The following is an 18,146-nucleotide window of genomic DNA, read 5'->3' as shown; positions in this document are numbered from 1 at the left end:
AGACCCAACCATCCATCTGCTCTGTGGGAAGAGCCCTCTGCTCGCCCTTAACCTGCTACCAATGTAAGACAGGGGTTAGCTGGGCCCTCCCGACACTCCATGGTGACAACTATGCATGAACCTGAATCCTTAGGCACAACCCAAACGCAATGCCCACCTGCAGCAAGCACAGTCAGGTTGTGGTCACAGCCACGGACTGATCTGAAAAGCCAGAGTGACCTCAAAGCTGAGCGAGCTGAAGGAGGATGGGGCTGGCAGAGCTCCTCTGGGCCAGCAAAACGCCACGTCACCCACTGCCACTTCTGCCAACTTCAGCCCAAATTCACCTGGATTCTTTTCCAGCAGATGTTGACTGGGGGCACGGCACCATTTTATTTAATCGAGGTGGAGTTTTGGTTCCCACAGAAAAAAAACCTGGAACCAGAGTATATTTTCACCATCAGTGACTGCAGACTGGTAGAAAATGTCCGCGCTGCTTCTTTCTGCTCCACTCTGTGCCTTTGAAGTCATGGTAACAGCTTTTGGATTCAATCCTCTGATGAGACTCCTTGATTTATTAGGTAAAACATCTGGAAAAAATGAAGACTTGTGGCAGTGTAAATCCTCCAGAAGGAGCAGAGAGGTTTCCTCTGAGCTGCACTCCTGTCAAAACTCGAGGAAACCTGAGCCCTGGCGACTGTCTCAGGGCTGCCTGGCGGTTGCAGAGCTGCAGCCCAGAATGGGCCTGTTCATGTTTCACCCACTGGCCCAGAAAGCAGCAGGCAGGCTGGGCTGAGGCCACCAACACATCAGCCAACAGCCCTCAGTGCTGGGATCGTGCCGCAGCTCACTAAATGCTTTTCATACGCTCTTACAGCTTGAATGTCGGTAGCAATTCTGCCCTTGACATTAATAAGGTAGCTCCTGTTATAAATCACTGCATACTGTGGAAGCAGTATGAAATGTAAAATACCTCTCTCTCTCAAAGAAAAAGGCAGCTGAGAAACACAGATTGGCCAGAAAGGCATAGTTCAGGTCACCTGTGCTTCTGTACTGACGAGGGGTGACTTTGCCATTCCCCAAATACAAATGGAGCAACACTGGCTTCAGCAGGAGACAAACATTTCTACCCTTGGATAATGCTGATTTGGATGGATAAAGCCTGTACAGGCAACAAACAAGGAGATCTGCACTTTGTAAAGTGGATTTGGGAGAAGCTCTGAATGAAAGCAAATAAGAAGAGAGGAGGAATGGAGCGGCAGGAGCAGCGTGCTTTGCTTTGGAGTTGCTGCTGCGGGCTTCTCCAATGGATGAGTGTGCAGGGGCACACGTGTGTAAAATATCAGTTAGATGATGGTGAAGCTAGAAAGCACAGAGGTACTTGACTCAGAATTATTTACTCTCTGCCTCCTCCATACACCAGCCACGTTCCAAATTTCAGCATTCATGCTTTTCCCCCAGAGAACCATCTTTTGACAGTTATTTTCCCATCTAAATCCCCCTTCCAGCCATTTGAACACCACAGTTCAAACACCAGCCTGAGTGCCAACGTTCCTTTTGCAGGGGGTGTGGCACTGGCAGAGGGGGTGGGGGGAGACTGGGGAGTATTTTTTTAATCAGATAAATAATCACTGGGAAACCAGCCACTTCTCTCCATTCAATTTATACTCTATGGGGAATCCACCTAATACCCCTTCTCCGAGTGTGAAGCAGGACGAGATGCTGTATCAAAGCAGGGAGGAATGCAAAAGATGGGATGGAGTGCTGGGAAAAAACAACCTGAGGAAGGAGCTACGCAGAAGCAGGGAGGCAAGAAGCAAAGCTGGAGGCATGCATGCATCTCTTCGGATGAAGGAGGAAAGGAGAAAATGGCAAAATGGAGCGAGCTCAGCTCTGAGCAGGGTTAGATGAGCAGCAGGGCTGGTGTCAGGAGCCTCGCACCTGCAGGGAGGCAGAAAAACTTGATGCGGGTCCAGGGCTGTGTGGGACACAGGTTCCTATGGAGCGCTGCCCGAGTCTACAGAACCAGCAGAGTGATTTCAGCCCAGCTCCCAGCAGAACTGGGAGCACGCCAGTTCACCCCACCAGTGTAATTGGAACTGATTAATGCTTTGTTGGCCGAGGACTGGGAATGGAGACAGCTCCCAGCACATCAGGTTTCAGACATGCTTGCAGGGCAGCACGTCTGGGCAGCCTGCCCTGCCGTCTGGGCATACCTTTTGTTTTGTACTGCTCCAACACCTCAGGCCCCAACCAAGACAAGGCTGCATTGTGCCGGGCGCTGCATGTGCACGCAGCAAGACGGGCTGTGTCCTGAAGAGCTCGCAGCTAACCAGACAATTAGAGGTGGGGAGTGGAAACAGGTGCACAGAAAAGGAAATGATTTCCCTAAGCTCACAGGTGAGTCAGTGTCCAAACCAAAACCAGAACGTGGTGCCTGATACCAGGCCGCGGCACTCGCTGCTCTCCCATGTGCTAAAACCAATTCTGCCGTTACGCTTCTCACTGACTGCACATTACAGAGTGTGTGAGGAACTGCAGGGCAGAGGCACCTGAGCGGCGTCACAGCATGCGTTCCTGGCCTTTTCTTCTGCTGCTGAACAAAGAATGAAAAGCTTCAGCAGGAGAGTTGGCAGTGAGCTCAGGAGACAAGAAGGCTTCTGAGCAAGGTTGCCCAGGTTTTGGGAGTGACTGCAGTACACAATGGTAGAAAATAAAGGAATTGACTCAGCAGGAGGCAAAGGGGAGCAAGTGGAAGAGTAACTGGAAAGCTGCAAGGAGAATATGGAACGGCAAGCAGAAATGAGGCAGAAGGCAAGAAAAAATACAGATGTGTATAGTCTGCATTTTGGATTGCTTCCTCAAAGATCTGCTGAGCACCCCTCCTCAGGAAAGCAGGCCTTACACATAGTCCAGTTATTTGGGGCCCAAAACAAACAGAAGGGATTCTTTCAATTCAGAGCCCGCTTCTATTGTTGGTCCCCTGATTTTCTGTCTCCAAGTCCAAACTGCTTGAAGGTGTTGTTTCCAATACCACCATTTCCTTTCCCAGTAAAGTTTATGGTTAAAACAACAGAGATCCAAACATGTAATTAAAACCTGTCCAGCATATCTACCAAATCAACTTACTTTCAGACTTCAATTAACCTCTGAGGTTGTTGCTTGGAATTACAAGTCTCCCTAGAAATGCTGTGACCGCTTGTGACAGGACAAAAGGACAAAGGCAGCCCATGGGGTGAGTTATGGGGATCATCTTAGGTGGGTCTCATCCAGCTCAGACATCCTCAGGAAAGAAGGAAAAAAAGAGGGAGAGAGAGCAACTTCTTGGTATTTTCTCTTTCTTGGAAACCGAGAAGAAAATGTAAATCTCTTTCTCCTCAGATATTGGGTTGTTTTGGGGTTTTTTTTGTGTGTGTTTAGAGTCCCCAAACATATGTGCTTTATTAAAGCACTGCCCATTTCATAGGCTTTATCTTGCACTGGGTGATCTCTGGTGGTAGAGATATTCAAGCTGCTTTGTACATTTAGTTGTCCCTAAGTGTCTTTTTGGCAGACTGTTCCAGATTATAATGATTTTACATTAAGATTCAGGGACTCAGTAATCTCTCCCCTCCCAGTCCCCAGCAACAATAGAAATATCAACTCTTCAGCCCTAAATCAAACACAAATCTCTTTGAAATCCTCACCTGGAGCCATCTTTCATAGGTCTCTTTTCCCTGAGACTGTTGCAATCCATGGGATCTGCAGTAGTCTCCCTGCTGGAGGAAATAAAAACAGATGACATGAATCAGGACCTCTTCTTGACAGGAACGAGGTGGAAGGGCTGCTCTCGGACAGCAGGTACACCATAAATTGCTGGTTAAGCCTCGCCAACATTTCTGGAGACGCATTGGGCTGTGGGAGGTTTGGGCTGCTCCATTCTTCCACGTTGGTTATCATCTTTCATTTCTTTTACACCTGATACCATGTGGTTTACAGAAATCTCTCTGGACCCAATAAACCATGGAAGTGAGCCGCCTTATCCTGTTTTCTTTCTTCTCCTGCCCTTCTTCATTCATTTCCTGGCTCTAAAGCTAAGCAACCAAATCCCCCAGGGTTCACTGGTAAGCAAAGGGCAGGCAGAAATGGCAGGAAAAAGGGTCCTGCCCAAGAAGGCAAGGAAAGGGAAGGGGAGGGGAAGGGAAGGAAAGAGAGAAGGAGTCCCCAGACCTCTTAGAGTGGAACAGGTCTGCCTGTCTGCAGCACTCCCAGGCTCTTTTACACACAAGGCGAGTAAAGGACAGGGAAAAGAGAATGTATATAGCCAGAGATCTGCATCCCTTCAGGAAACGGTTCATGCACTGCTTCTTAGGGCCAGCTAGCAGCACTGGGAGGCTTGTTGTTACCTGGCCTGCAGGCCCTGACAGGCTCTGTCAGCGCTGGGCTCCTCGCTTCCCTCATGCCAGTCCCCTGGGTGCACCTGCAGGAGGGGCACGGCTGGGTGCACGGAGCAGCTGCCCGCACCCCTGAGCAGGCTGATGAGCCCCGATTCGCCTCAGCGGCACCGCGCTGCTGGAACATGTGTGGCAACGAGCAGCTCCTGAGAAGGAGAAATCCCCAGGCCTGGTTATTAGGGATCCCACAGATCGTATTCCCCTGCCCTTCCAGCTCATGCGCAGGTCCCAAACAAATGGCAGCCCATGCTGATTCGGCGTGGCAGGCGTGCTGCTGGCCAGCTGGCTGCTGCTGCTTCTCCCAGGGGATGGGAGGCTTTTTGTTCAGTAGTGGGGGTGGCAATTGGGGTTTCTTTTGCCTCCATCTGGCCACAAGCCTTCGGGTAATTTGAGGGAATTTCCTATCAATGAAGCTCTCATCGACTGACAGTTTTAAAAGCAATTCAAGGGGAGATAGGAATGACACCAAGATAAAGATGCAATCACAGAAAGGTTGGGGAAAATCTTCTTTCCTTCACTCACAAATTTCTTTATGCTGGAAAACATCCCCCTTTCCCATATCCTCCAATTTGCTACAGGTTCTAACATGAACAGCTTCTGCTGGGAATAGCCGACTGTGCCAAAATACAATAGCTGCTGCTCCTCCTCTGTTCTCTCCCCAGATTATCACACGTTTCAGCTATTGACATCGCCCAGAAAATGGAAGTTGCTCAGTGTTTACTAACCGTTCTGCTACTCTCTGCTCTGCACGGCCCTCTGTGGGGCAGCCAGCTCTGCTGTTTACCAGCCCATCTGCTTCTGTTGCTTTTCTCCACCTGAAGTTGCAGCGCTCCGTTCAGGGTATTGCTCACAGTTGTGTTGGGAACTGCAAAGAGCAGAATAGGATTTCAGGTAGTAAGGAAGCAGTATGGAGAGAAGAATACAAATCTGTTCTTATCTAAATAGACCTAAAAATAATGAAAACAAGAATGAGATGGCAGAGGAAATTCCAAACCAAGGGTGGCTTTGGCAGCACAGTCATTCCAACGAGAGTTTTCCTTCTATTTTTATTAGAACTTTAACATTTAGAATCAAACCAGAAAGGAAAATAACACGTGCTCCAGTGACCATTTCCCTGAAATTACACTGAGTTCCCCACATTTTCAAGTCTCTAGAGGCAGAGCTACAAGACTTTTTTGCCCAAACCTGTACTGCTGCTGCGAGCTGTTTAGTTGAGAGTTCTCTATGCAGTTTAATTCAAGGCCACATTTCCAGGGATAAGAGGGGATCTTGGGAGTCAGAAAGATATTGGAAACCTGTCTGCCTACACTGTGAGCACCTGGAGGCAACCCTCAGAACTAGAGCTGCTGTCCCAGCAGCTTGAGCCTGCAAGCATGGCTGCAGGAGGGAGCAGAGGGGGCTCTTCAGAGTTTCAGGCGTTTGAACACTCTCTGTAGCCCAGCTAGCCAGCCAAGCATGCGATGCTGCAAGCCTGGGCAGGCTGCTGCAGACATCCACAGGCTGTGTGCGAGGCAGCTGCATGGATGGGAGGGAGATGGCTGAGGAGCACGCTGTGCTCACAAATGCTGGTGCAGATCGAGGGAATAGCTCTGAGAGCCGTGTTCTGCGTGCCATAGCCTCTGTGCCTGGCTCAGGATGGGGAAAGGGACTGCACTGCGATGTCTGGGCACTGCCTTGGCCACCGGGGATCAGCAGAAGGTGGCAGTGACTTTGCTCCCAGTTCACAGCATTGGTGCTTAGCTTGGAAGAGAAAACAGAAACATTTTGCAGAACATACACACACTGAAGTTCACTCTCTGCATGGGCAAAGCCTGAGAAGGACAAGGAAATGCTTGGAGGTGAGGAAAATGTAAGATCTCAGGAAGAACACGCTGTGGGTCCCTTCTGTCCCATGCTGCACGGGTCCCTTCTGTGCTGTCGGATCACTGATCTCCGCCAGCTCAGGGTCAGAAACGTGCCTGGCATAGAGAGGAACGTGATGTCCCAGTTGGCAGCTTCCTGGCTCTGCCTCACCAGCTCAGCACAGCGTGCACAGATCACGTCCCAAGTCTTGGGGCTATTGAGAAAAGATGCTGTGAGCTCCCAGGAAGGGAGGAGCCTGCCAAGGCAGTCCCTCTGAGCAGCTAGGTGCAACACGCCAGCAGAAAGCAGTGCCTGTTGCAATGCTGCAGCTCTCGGGGCCTGCATCAGGACCTCTCCACACACATGCTCTTCATTAGCGCTAACCCGGGAGCAGAAACGAGCTGAGAGCAAAAACTCCAAGAGGATTAAGCACACGGATGCGAGCTCTGATGTGAGGAGGGATCCAACCTGAACTTTCTCCAAAACACGCAGTCAGATCTGGTTGCTCTGGTTTGGATCTGAATCTGGCAAGATGGAAAGCAGTGCAGCGAGATGCTGAAAGAGGGGAGCAGAAAGAAAGGAAAACAGTTCCCTCCCTCTCACCCCCAAAAATGCAGTTGGCCCAGAAGCGTGCACAACGAACTTGTCTCCTTTCCCTCACTCCGCGTTACATTGTTCGCTTTCCTGCAAATTGTTTCCACATTCTGTATAAATAACCCCAGTGCCAGCGAGGGGGAGGGAGCAGAGGGGCATGGGGAGAAGAGGGGGGAGGAAATCAGACGTCTTTGTTAGTTTTCAAAAAGAAGGTGGAGGATGGCGAGCAGCAGTTGGGAGCCGGGGCCTTGGCAGGCCGAGCAGAGAGCTGCCATGGAGCTGTGTTCAGACCTGGAGGAAGAAGAGTAAACACGGGAGAGATTATATATAATTACAGACAATCATGTTGCTGGGGATAAACAGGAATCAAAAGCAGGGAGGCACTGAAGTCTGGCACATCCCCAAGCCCAGAACAGAAGCCAGCCAGCGAGAGGCAACGCGGCTGGAAAGTGCTTCCCCTTGGGCCTGTTTTCAGTTAGCTCAGGGGCTGGGGTTTTTTTCCCTCTTTTTGGCTTGAGGCGTTCCCCCATAAAGAGACGCGCCTGCTCAATGGGGAACAGGAGCCAAAGTGAAGTCAGCAGAATCCTTGTCTGCAACATTAATAGATTACTCTGTGAGAAACATCAGGAACGTTTGGAAAAGATACAGCCTGCTGAGGTCAGCAAAACCACCAACAGGAATTTTGGAACAAAAATGGCTTTGGAAGCACTCCATAAGCTGTGCCTGCATGCCCTGTGGGCAGTCTCCTTGTTTGGGGAAGTGACCCTGCAGCAGGACGCAAAGGGTGGGCTGCACCTGATGCTCCCAGCTCCCCTGGCTCCGGGGTTTGTGACAAAGCATCCAGGTCAGAACTGTGCTACACTGGCAGCAGCAGCAGCTTTGTATTTGCACAGCCTGGCAGAGGGAAGGAAAAAGATTCTGCACGTACTGGAGATGCTCTGGTCAGAAAAGCAGGCGCTGATGCTCCAAGCATTGCAGCCTGAGGTGGGTGATGCTGAGCACTCAACAGCGTCCTGCAAAGGAGGAGGGGGAAGCGATGAAGGAACAAAGCCGAGAAGCAAACTCAAAGGCTTATGGCCCACGAGGTTGTTCTGTTATTTTTGTTGGTTTTTTTTTCAGAGGGACCTTGAAGGATTTGAAAAAGGAAAGCAGCCTGGCTCAGCCTTGTTTTCCTTGAAGGCTCACTGGAGAGTCAGAGGGAAGGCGACATCGAGCCAAACAAAGGACGGCAACCTCAGCCGCTGACAGGAGGAGGGTGGTTCGGTGAGGCAGTGTGAAAAGCTCTCTCCCAGGCACTATTTTAAATCCAAATAGCTTACAGCCTGCTGAATTCTTAAGCCATTTTCCTCATCTCTCAGCTGTTCTTCATTGAGAATTCAGGCACATATTTCAAAGCAGGAACGCGGAGAGAAAAAAATATATAAATCTATATACAGATATATACAAGAAATAACCAAACCAGTGGTTAATATCAGTATAAGAACACAGGCAGCAGGGCATGCACAAAGGCTCTTCTACCTTCTCTCTTTCACTGAAGGTGCTCTGAACATCCTTTTCCTAAGGAAAGAAAATTGATTTTTTTTTCAGGGAAATGACATTTGCTCTATGAGAACTGTGTCACAGTTTGGTGGATGACACCATTATCTGGCTACCTGCGTGTAATATTTTAAGTATTTTCTGTGAATTCATCATCGTGAGCATTTTTCCACCAGAATTTCTTATATTGACAAATCCTTCACCAACGGTGGGTATGTGTGGGACATGTCTGCATGTGCAAAAGTGCAAAATCTCTGCTGGCCATCTCAAAATGTAGCGGTGACACAGACGAGGTCAGTTTAAGCACAAAGCAGGAGCCACATTCAACTCAAAGCTGCTGGAAATAGATTAGAGAGGGCAGAGGAAATGGAACTGGAAGGGGTTAAAAAAGGCTTTTGAGGTCCAAGCCTTTTCTGCTATAAATTTACATTGACTCTGTGAGGCCATGTTTAAGCAATCTGCATCCACAGAGTTGTAACAGTTGCTTCCAAATATCAGATGTGAGCGTACAGAACCATGAGTAAAACCAAGGTAACAGAGGGGTCCCAGCAACAAGCTGGTGGTGTCCACGTGCCATGCTGGGCAGAAACAGCGCCTGGAGTTTGGCAACATGGTGAGAAACAGGATAGGGAGCTCCCAGAGCTGGCCCTGACTCCTGTCCAAGGAGAAATGAGGTTACTGATGTCCTGCAGTCACATGTGAACATCAACCACAAGTCCCTCACATAGGCAGGCCCCCAAAGAGCCACGCAGTGTTATCAGAAAGCAAGAATTAGAACTTTGTCAAGATGGAAAGAGCAGATCCTCAAGAGAAATCACGGGTTTCAGAAGCAATCACCAAATCATTCCGCAGACACCTCGTTGTGACTCACAGGGCAGGCAGGAATCAGAAGAGCTCCACCTAAAGAGAAACACACAGCAAGTGCTCCCAGAAAGAGCCCTTGGTGGGGTAAAGCGTCCGTCCTTCCTTGTCTCTTTTCCTACCTTCCTCTTTTCCTAAGGCAACAAGCAAAAAAGATGAGTGTGATGTTTGCATCACTACTTATTTTTGCCTTGCAAAACGTATTTGCATGTGCTGGAGGAAAGGTTTCTTTTGGCTTGTCACAGAATCCCATGGCTGGTACGTTAGCTGGCAGTCCGCTTTGGATGGGCTCAGGCAAATCCAGCAATCCAACCTCTGCCTTTGCTGTCATCCCCTACACATCCACTTTTGAAATAATTATTTCCATGGCTTATGAAATAACTCATGTCACCAGCAGAGTGATGAGAGCAGCCCTCCAGGCCTGAGCTGCCAGGCGCAGGCACCTTTCAATATGCTGCCTGCAAGAAGTGCAAGGTTTTGTTCAATGAAAAACCCACCCTATTTTGAGCTTGTGAAGATATGTGGCTTGAAGACATGAGCCTCTCTATACTTAATAATTCACATTACTGATTTCTCCCTCAGAAAACCTTCAGTGAACAGCCTTTTTTTGTTGAAATCTTCTGTTACAAATATTGGTCATTCACTGAAAACATAAAGCCCAAAAGATGCAAGCAAGCGATTTTATAAAAAGTTTGTACTTCTGCAGCAAAGCAGGCATCTCCAAAAAGGCACAACAATTTGCTGTACACTGATTGTCAGCAGAAAAGCAACTCTGATGGTGAGTTTGTAATTAGCCCATATAAATATGCATGCAAATGGGCATTTCAAAGGGAAAAGTTATCCCTCAAACAAAAACCCATCAACAACATAAGCTACAGGAAAACAGCAAGCAGGAATGTCCTCATCCTGACATGTACAGCAGCAGATAAATAAGGCCAAGTTATCCTCTCCTGCCCCACCAGGGCTCCCAAATGTCCAGCAACAAGCTGTCTATGATACAGCCCAGGGGCTGCAGTGCCCAAGCTGCATTGCTGCTGAAGTTCATTTGCTTTCTCCAGGAGAAGATATACTGGATAATCTGCCTCACACACCTGTATAACGGATGTGACACAGAGGTCTCATCATTTAAAGGATGTATTTGTACACGGCATCCTTTGAAATATCAGATTGGGAAACCAGCTGGATGCTGCTGCTGCTGCACATCTGCATGGCTTGTTCTGCAAAGCAGCAGGGAGGGAGGAGAGACGGCCAGCAGGAGAAGGGGACTGAGGTGCACACAAGACAGAAGGAAGACAAAGGGAAGGAGGAAGATCAATTAATGATCCGACAGCAGTGAGAAAACAAGTACAAATGGGGTCCCCAAAGTTAGCACACAGGCTGCACGAGGAGCCGGATCAATAGGCGCTGTGCGGAGGGAGCCCAGCGCGGGGTTACGGCGGCCACGGTGAAAGTCCCCAGATTACAATAAAGCAGCTTGAAGGTGACAGATTTCATTGTTGAAGGTGATAAAATTCCATGTGGCATGCTGCAAAACAAGGGCTGGAGCTCAGCCTGCAGAAAAGGAGGCGGCACCTACACAGCGCATGTGGGGCTTCTCTCCCTCTCCTCTCCATGGAAATTAGGACAGAAGTGCCCAAGCTGTGCGCCACGTTTCCTCACCTTTGTGTCTCTGTTCTCACAGTGGAAGCACATGAGGCAAAGCAGACAAAAAGTGGGGCTGTCTTCCATAGAGCCCTGCAGCAGGCAGTCTGCTGCAGGCGGTGTCGGCATGAACCAGTTGGCCATGGCCCTTCTGCTGCTTGTGCTTCATTGAAGTGGTCTCCCACGATGCTGATGGGAGCCACCCCAACACGAACAGGGTGTCCCGAAAGCTTCAGGTTTTGTTTTTCCAAATAAGCCCTGAATGTCACTGCATAGGTAGAAGATACACTTAGCAGAAGTCCAACCTTCACTCCCTTTTCCTCGTCCCACACTTTGCTGCAAATGCTTTGCAGAGGGATGCTTTGCAAAGGACAGAAATTTCGGTCCAACAAGAGGTTGGTTTGGTCTGGATGCACTACAACTGCTTGAAATCCAGGGAAGACTCAGCAGCAGAGATGTGCAAGGAACAGGAGAATCAAAGCCTGAGACTAAACTAGCAATTAGACGAGCCCCGGAATACATTCAAGCCAAATCAATCCATACAAGAATTTCAGTCACGGTCTGCTCGTGCCCACACTGCTTTCCTCCCTCCCTTTCTCTCCCACAACCCAGGGCTGAGATCCAGCACTGCTGTCTGCTTCATCAGAATATGCAAGAAGTGCAGTGACAACGTGCCTCCAAAGATGCCTTATCAGTTTCGCAAAGTCCCAGCTCATCCTCCTCTTGTGGATCTATTTACATATTGATGTATTTATTCCACTCTCTCCACCAGGCGTGCCCTGTGAGATTAAACCATTTTATTTACAAAGACATTGGGGTTGCAGCTCCTAACAATTAAGTCAGCCAAGACAGAACTTTGTGTGTGCTTTCAGATTGATGTCTGAACAGACCAGAGAGTCCTCGTCAGCGATTCGGGGGCAGCCGGGGGGAGGACCAGTTAAACCCCATCTGTATAAACCCGTCAATAGCTGCTGCCACTGGGAGAAATGGATTGGGATGGTGGGAGGTGCAAACAGGCAGAAGGGAAAGGTGATGGGCCAGCAGGAGCAGTGATGGATAAAACATGAAGAAATGTAGCCAGCGTGGCTGACCTTAAAGAGCAGTTTTTGGAGAAGCTTCAAGGAAACATGTGGGCTCCAAGGTTTTGCTCCTGCTCTTCTTCAGCCATTGAAGGAGAAAAACTGTTCCTCTCAGTGGGAACAGCTGGAAGGGACAGGGAGAAGAGAGAAATGCCTTGTGAGAAGAAAGCCAGCGAAAGGTCCTTCAGGAGAGACCACCTGCGGCTGCCTTCACGCTCCAGGCCCTTCTACAAGAGCTTGTCCCTGAGCAGAGCCTTGTGGAACATTCCTCCTCTTTCCATCAGTGCCTGATGGGCTCTATTTGTCAGCCATCTCTTCTCCACACCCTTTTGGGTAGGAGGGCTCTCCCTGAAAGGTGCAGTCCAGGCCAGCGTTTGCTGGGCAATGCCACTGAGCACCAGCAAGTCCTGCAATCAGAACAGCTTTCAGCAAAGCACACGACTGCAGGGATCAGCACCTACAGGTGTACAAACCTGCAGCATGTGCTCCTGTTTGAAGGATGTCTCTCAGAGCACTGCAGGCTCCTGGAACAGAGCAGCTGAAAAGGCACCTGCGTATTTAGATGGGTACAAATGCAGCCTGCTCCTGACAGCAATCCCATCGGCTGCCAGCATTCCTCTTCGCATCTCTTACATTTCAGAATTATATTTAGAGAAGTGCACAGGAATTAAATTTTGACGTTTGCTACAGAACACTGTTATATAAATACTCTGCACCACCTGCCCAAGGGTCTATTGGTAAGGCTGCATCGTTGCATTTAATTAAACAGGCACAGGCAGCCCAAGGAAGGAGCACTAAACAGCATCCTAACCATCTTAGAAGTCCTCACTTGTCTCCCTATTAATTCTCACCCTGATCTTTTGCATAGCACTATCGCCAGGCTAATTAATCACAGGTGCGAGCACAAGCATTAATTGCAACAGTGACTCATTTTTTCTTGCCCGTGCCCAGCCATTTCTAGCCTATAGGAATGCAGCTACTCCCGTTACTTTTATAATTATTACAAATATAGAGCCAGCAACACGCACTACATTTTGTAGGCATTAAAAAAGACACGGAATTTGGCCCGAAGCATTAACAATCTGGTGCACATTCATGGGACTGATGAATGTATTTCACTGACAGTCAGAAAATGCATCTCCTGAATCATTTTAATTCAGGGAACCGTATGAGGATGAACGGTGAAACACAGGCTTTAGGAATCCAGCATCTGCAGTTCCTCTGGTCAACAAGTCCTGGCTGCTCGTGGCTTGTTGGGATTTACTCCCACAGGGCATGGCATCTCCAGATCAGGCTGTCCCTGGAAAATCATACAAGATGGCTCTCAAGTGTGTATCGCTGGGGTAAGAAGTGCTTCATCCTCTGAGTCTCAAGCTTGGGTTCTGTGAACTCTACTCACAGCCTTGCTGTCGGGATGAAAAGAAGGGAGGTGAACCTTTGGAGCATGGTGCGTGTCAGGGACTCCCAGCACGGCCAGAGCTGTTGGCAGACACTGAGAACAGGATGGCCACAATTCCAGACACAGGTCCTGCCTGGCCAGGCAGGCAGAGGGAGCACAGAGGAGCTGACGTCGCTGTAGCTTTTGCCACAGGGAGTTTGGAGCCACTCAGCTTGGTGCTGGGTGAGACAGTGCCTTCCCCTGGCACAGGATAATGCAGGGATGGAAACCAATGTGCTGCACAAGGGGTAGGAAAAACTGCTGACTGTGTCATGCTGAGAGATTAGATTATAAATGTATTAAATGACTAACGTGCATTATACATTCTTCCCAGGCCAAACCACCTGCATACACAATGTGTGGCTGTGATGTGGGGTTGACAGGTTCAGGCAAATGGTTCAGGACTAATTTTCAGTGTCAGACTGGCAGAATGTGTTCCAGACAGAGGGAGAGATGAAGCCAAAGCTGTGAAACACTGCTTTTTAGGGAGAAAACAAAGCTAAAATTTGAACAGCCATAAAAACACACAACCACAGTAAATATTTCTGCACAGGGACTGGGGAGATAAAGAAGTGGCTGAAGGAGAACTGAAGGTGAGCGCCCATTATTTACTGCTGCTGCTGATGAAGGAGTAAACCCCCACGTCATGTTTTCCTCCAGGACAACAAGAGCACCGGCCTGCTTCCCAGCCTGGCTAGCTGTTATGTTCCCCTCCTGGGGTGCGTTTTACGTGCTGCTTCAGTGCAGTGCCGCTCTGCTTTTAATTGTTCACAAGCACACAAAGCACATGGTGTTCTCCTGCACCACTGCTGCACTCCCAGCAGATCAGATGGAGAAGTTGCTTACCAAGACAGAGGTTTGGAGAGTAATATAAAAAAGATCTACAAGGGCTTGTGTTGTTGTTGTTGTTTTTAATATAATATACTTCCCTCTGCCTGCTTAAAAGCATAGGCTTGTTTGAACTTCCTAGGGAAGTCGGGAGCACTGAAGAGGAATTGGCAGGCTCCAATCTGGCTGCTTTTCCTTATTATGAGAAAATACACTCTTGTCTCATTGTCTAAGGGTATGAATTCCTCATCTCATATTGTGTTTGCACAGAAGCGTGAAATGTATCCTGAACACTGGTCTTCATCCACACTTCATAACGTGAGAACAACGAGGGCAGTGAGAATGGGAGCACTGCAGAAGTGGGGGAGCTGTGTGTGCGCCGAGGCTGCAGCTCTCGCGCTGCATTCACCATAGCCATGGCACTGAAAGGGAAGCAGTGGCACAATTCTTCTCCAGGATGCTGAGGAGCCCCATTCTGTGAGCTGTTGCCCCTGTGGGAAGCTCCCTCCTCCTTTTCCGTAAATGTTCCCCCTGCTGCCACTGAATCACCAAATAATCTGGAGACCCGTGGGAAGGGAATTAAATGGTGGTTATCACACTGCCACGTTCTGCTCATTTTATTTGTTTTAAATGACCATGAAAGCAAAGTGGGGAGAAAGAAAACACCCAAGTGGAAAGTTAATTGAGCTACTGAAATGTCTTTAAAGGAGCACTGTGATGCCTCAGCTCCCGCTGGTGGCATTTGCTCACATGAGTTGGCACCTGATGACGCAGTACGGATGGGACCCTCTCTCTACACAGCCCTTGCTGCAGGCTTGGAGCTGAGGACAAACTTCCTGTAAAGGTGAAATAAATGGAAAAAGACCTAAAGAAAGACCTAAAAGACCTAAATATGGAGACAGACTCAAGCAGAGATGAGGGAGGAGCTGCCCTGACCAACTGGCTGGAGATAGGAGCACAGAAAACCAAGATGTAGAAGGGCCAGTACCATGGTTTGGCACACAGCAAGACACCCACACCTGCAGGAGAAGGCAGGGTGGGCCCATGTGGGAAGAGGGGGCTCAAGGGAAGTGCTGTGGGAGCCCAGGATCTGACAGGGAACCTGTCGGACCTGCTGGATCAGCTGCACACGGGCTAATCTCCAAACAGAAGACAACTTGCTCCTGGCTTGTTATACCTGACAGCATTGCTTCCAGAGCTCCCAGGACCCAAAAACACCAGCAAGCAGCATGGGCGAGGCAGGGACACACATCCTACATCAGCCTGGATGATTAAAAGGGCAGCCAGGGATGGGAGGATGGTGCAGACTTTCCCTTTGCAACTCCTGCACCACTGATCTAGTGCACTAGATCAGCACTTTCTGGAAACTGCTGTATTGCCAGATGATGATTGGGCATCTGACAGGAGATGAATAAAGTCATTAAAGTTCTTATTTCTGGCTATAAAAAATAATAATAATGAAAAGCAGACAGAGATTGGGGAAGGGCTGCCCACAGCTTTCCCATGTTGCATTGAACTGAATAGAGAGAGAGAGCTATCTTCAGTTGTTTTCCCTTCTCATTTTCTCCTGTCTCCATGCCAAGAGCAATCAGTGTGAGATCAAGCATTTGGAGGATACCATGCTTAGTCAGAATCGTTCCTCAGTACCTGTCAGAGGGACTATCTGTTGTTTATTTCGCATGACCTTTTCCCACTGGCAGTGCCAGAGCTCCCCTGCCATAGTCCTCCATCAGAGCCTGCTGTGCTGAGCCAACCCCACCGTGAGTTCAGGACCCAGGGGTCTGCAAACCAGAGCAGCGCATGAAGGCCATGTCACCTTCTTTTAATGATGACTGTTCTGCCTCTAGCTCTGCAAGTGAGAGCTCCTGTTTCTGTGTCAAAGGCTGTCCCCCTTCTTCGTACTTCTTTCCCCAAAGGTACAAATGTGCCTGTGCTTTCAGGTCCTGTGTAGCTCAAGATCGAGATCTGAATATCAACTATTTCCTTTGTGCTCTGCTGTACCAGCCTGGGGATATTTGGCTGGGGCACTCTGAGCAGTTCGGAGACTTTGAGATACCACTTCTGTAGAGATTTGCTACACAGCTGCTGTCAGAAGAGCTGCCTCTGTCTTCACCTGTAGCAGTGACACCTCTCTGGTAAGTGCAGCCTCCTGCCAAGCAACACGTCCCAAAGTCAGGTATAGCTGCCTCGAATCTGCCTTAAAAGATTGAAAGGGATCTTTGGAAATGAATTGCAGCCCTCATCATCTGGGATCTAAATGAACACTGGGCTAGAGGTCCTGAACAACCCAAAGCACTTGAGGCCAGGATATCTTTCTGCCACATTGGCACCTGAAACTCCCTTAGTTTCAGATCCAGTGTTGACCGACATCCTGAGCAGTGCAGAACAGGTCCTGCACCGCTGGGAGCACTGACACCGACCTGCATGCAACTCATGCTCAGAAGCCTGCAGATTCAGCCCACTCTGGCAATCAGAGTAGCCCTGCTCTCCACTGAGTTGTAAGCTCCCAAGTGGCCTCTCTGCAAGAAAAGAAGCATTCAAAATGTGTATTCACATTGATGAGGTGGGCACAACCACTGAGAGGACACGTGGAATGGATGTCACTTCCTCTCCCCAGCAACTGCAGAAACAAAGTTGTGTTATCGTAGTGGATCTCAGCAGCTAGCTTCCAGACATGCCATACAACCAGGAACAAAAGGTCTTCTGAAATAACAGTGCCTCCAGCCCAGAAAACACTGCAGTCCACATGGGGAAACCTTCTACCGGACCTCTGAAGGCCAAAGAAGAGTTAACTGCAGTTCTAAAACCCAGCAAGTTGCCGGGATACCTTGGGGCACGATCTGGTTACACTTGTGCAAACAATCTGGCACCAGGCAGTGAGGCACACGCCTTTGCATTTAACATTTCTATTTTCCCAAGCCTTACCATCGGCTGTCGGCATAAAGGACTGGGAATATATGTTCAAGATAGAAAGCATTTCTAGAAACTGGCTATTCTTCAAAGGCATATTTACTGGATGTTCCACTAGCCACAATCCAATCAACGCACAGCAATATTACATTGGGCAAAAATATTTGGGATAAAAGAAGAATGAAAATCCTATTACCATTTTTCATTCTATATTTTTTATCAGCAATCTACATGACACTATAAAAATCCTTGTTGTGGCCAAGTCTGCAGATGCCAGCAAGACTGGCAGTAGGGAAACAACAAGCCCGACTGGACTATCAATACACAGCAATCTGAAGTGGCTGAGAGTTGGCCACAGTCCAGGAAAACTTGATTTAAGATTTAAAAAGTCAAATGCAGGGTAAGGCACCTGAAACCAGACATGCAGGTTACACTTACAGGATGCAGCCTCGGAAAGCAGTTGCCTTGAAGAGAATTTAGAGGACAAGCACAGATTGCATAGAAGGACTCGTCTGATCCCTCCACAGAAAGGGCAGGCACCAGCAGCAAGCATTCCTTCTTGTTCATGGCACCAGTGACTTCTGGAAAGCTGCGTCCAGTCTCTGTACCATCCTGTAAGGAGAAAGAGATAATAAAGAAGTCAGGCAAAGAGAAAAGAATGACCCAGGAGCTGTGTGCTGTGTGCTTCTGCAGGAGCCCAGTCCTGCTGGCTCACCAAAGATGTAGCTGAGAAGGGATCTGATTTCTGCTATGGGCACTCTTATGGGGAAAGGCAATTGTGGGGCTACTGTGGGAGAGGGATACCATGGTGCCTTTTCTAAGACAACTGCAAAAAGCTGGAAATGAGAAATTTCACCTTGAAAGAACACCCAACAGAAACAAGTGAAGGCCATTTAGTAATGGAAGCACTTGCTAGAGAACGAGGTGAAATTATGGGATTAACTGTTTTCCAGAAGCCACTCTTTCATTTGCCTTTTGGGAGAAATTTTATAGGCAGCTAGACAA

At 48.8% G+C, this 18,146-nt stretch overlaps 1 long non-coding RNA gene across 1 annotated transcript; it reads right to left on the bottom strand.

Annotated features, from left to right (window-relative positions):
- Positions 1 to 4,410: 4,410 nt before the first annotated feature.
- Positions 4,411 to 17,747, bottom strand: LOC122187925. Its single transcript, XR_006181444.1, has 3 exons — positions 17,580 to 17,747; positions 5,138 to 5,277; positions 4,411 to 4,558 (listed from the first exon to the last, which is right to left on the bottom strand). It is a non-coding gene; the product is annotated as an uncharacterized LOC122187925 (long non-coding RNA).
- Positions 17,748 to 18,146: the final 399 nt, after the last annotated feature.

The sequence above is a fragment of the Lagopus leucura genome, unplaced genomic scaffold, assembly GCF_019238085.1.
Source record: "Lagopus leucura isolate 7727_CA_CO unplaced genomic scaffold, USGS_WTPT01 Super-Scaffold_100052, whole genome shotgun sequence".
Lineage (NCBI taxonomy): Eukaryota > Metazoa > Chordata > Aves > Galliformes > Phasianidae > Lagopus > Lagopus leucura.
This window is presented reverse-complemented; position numbering and strand designations above follow the sequence as displayed.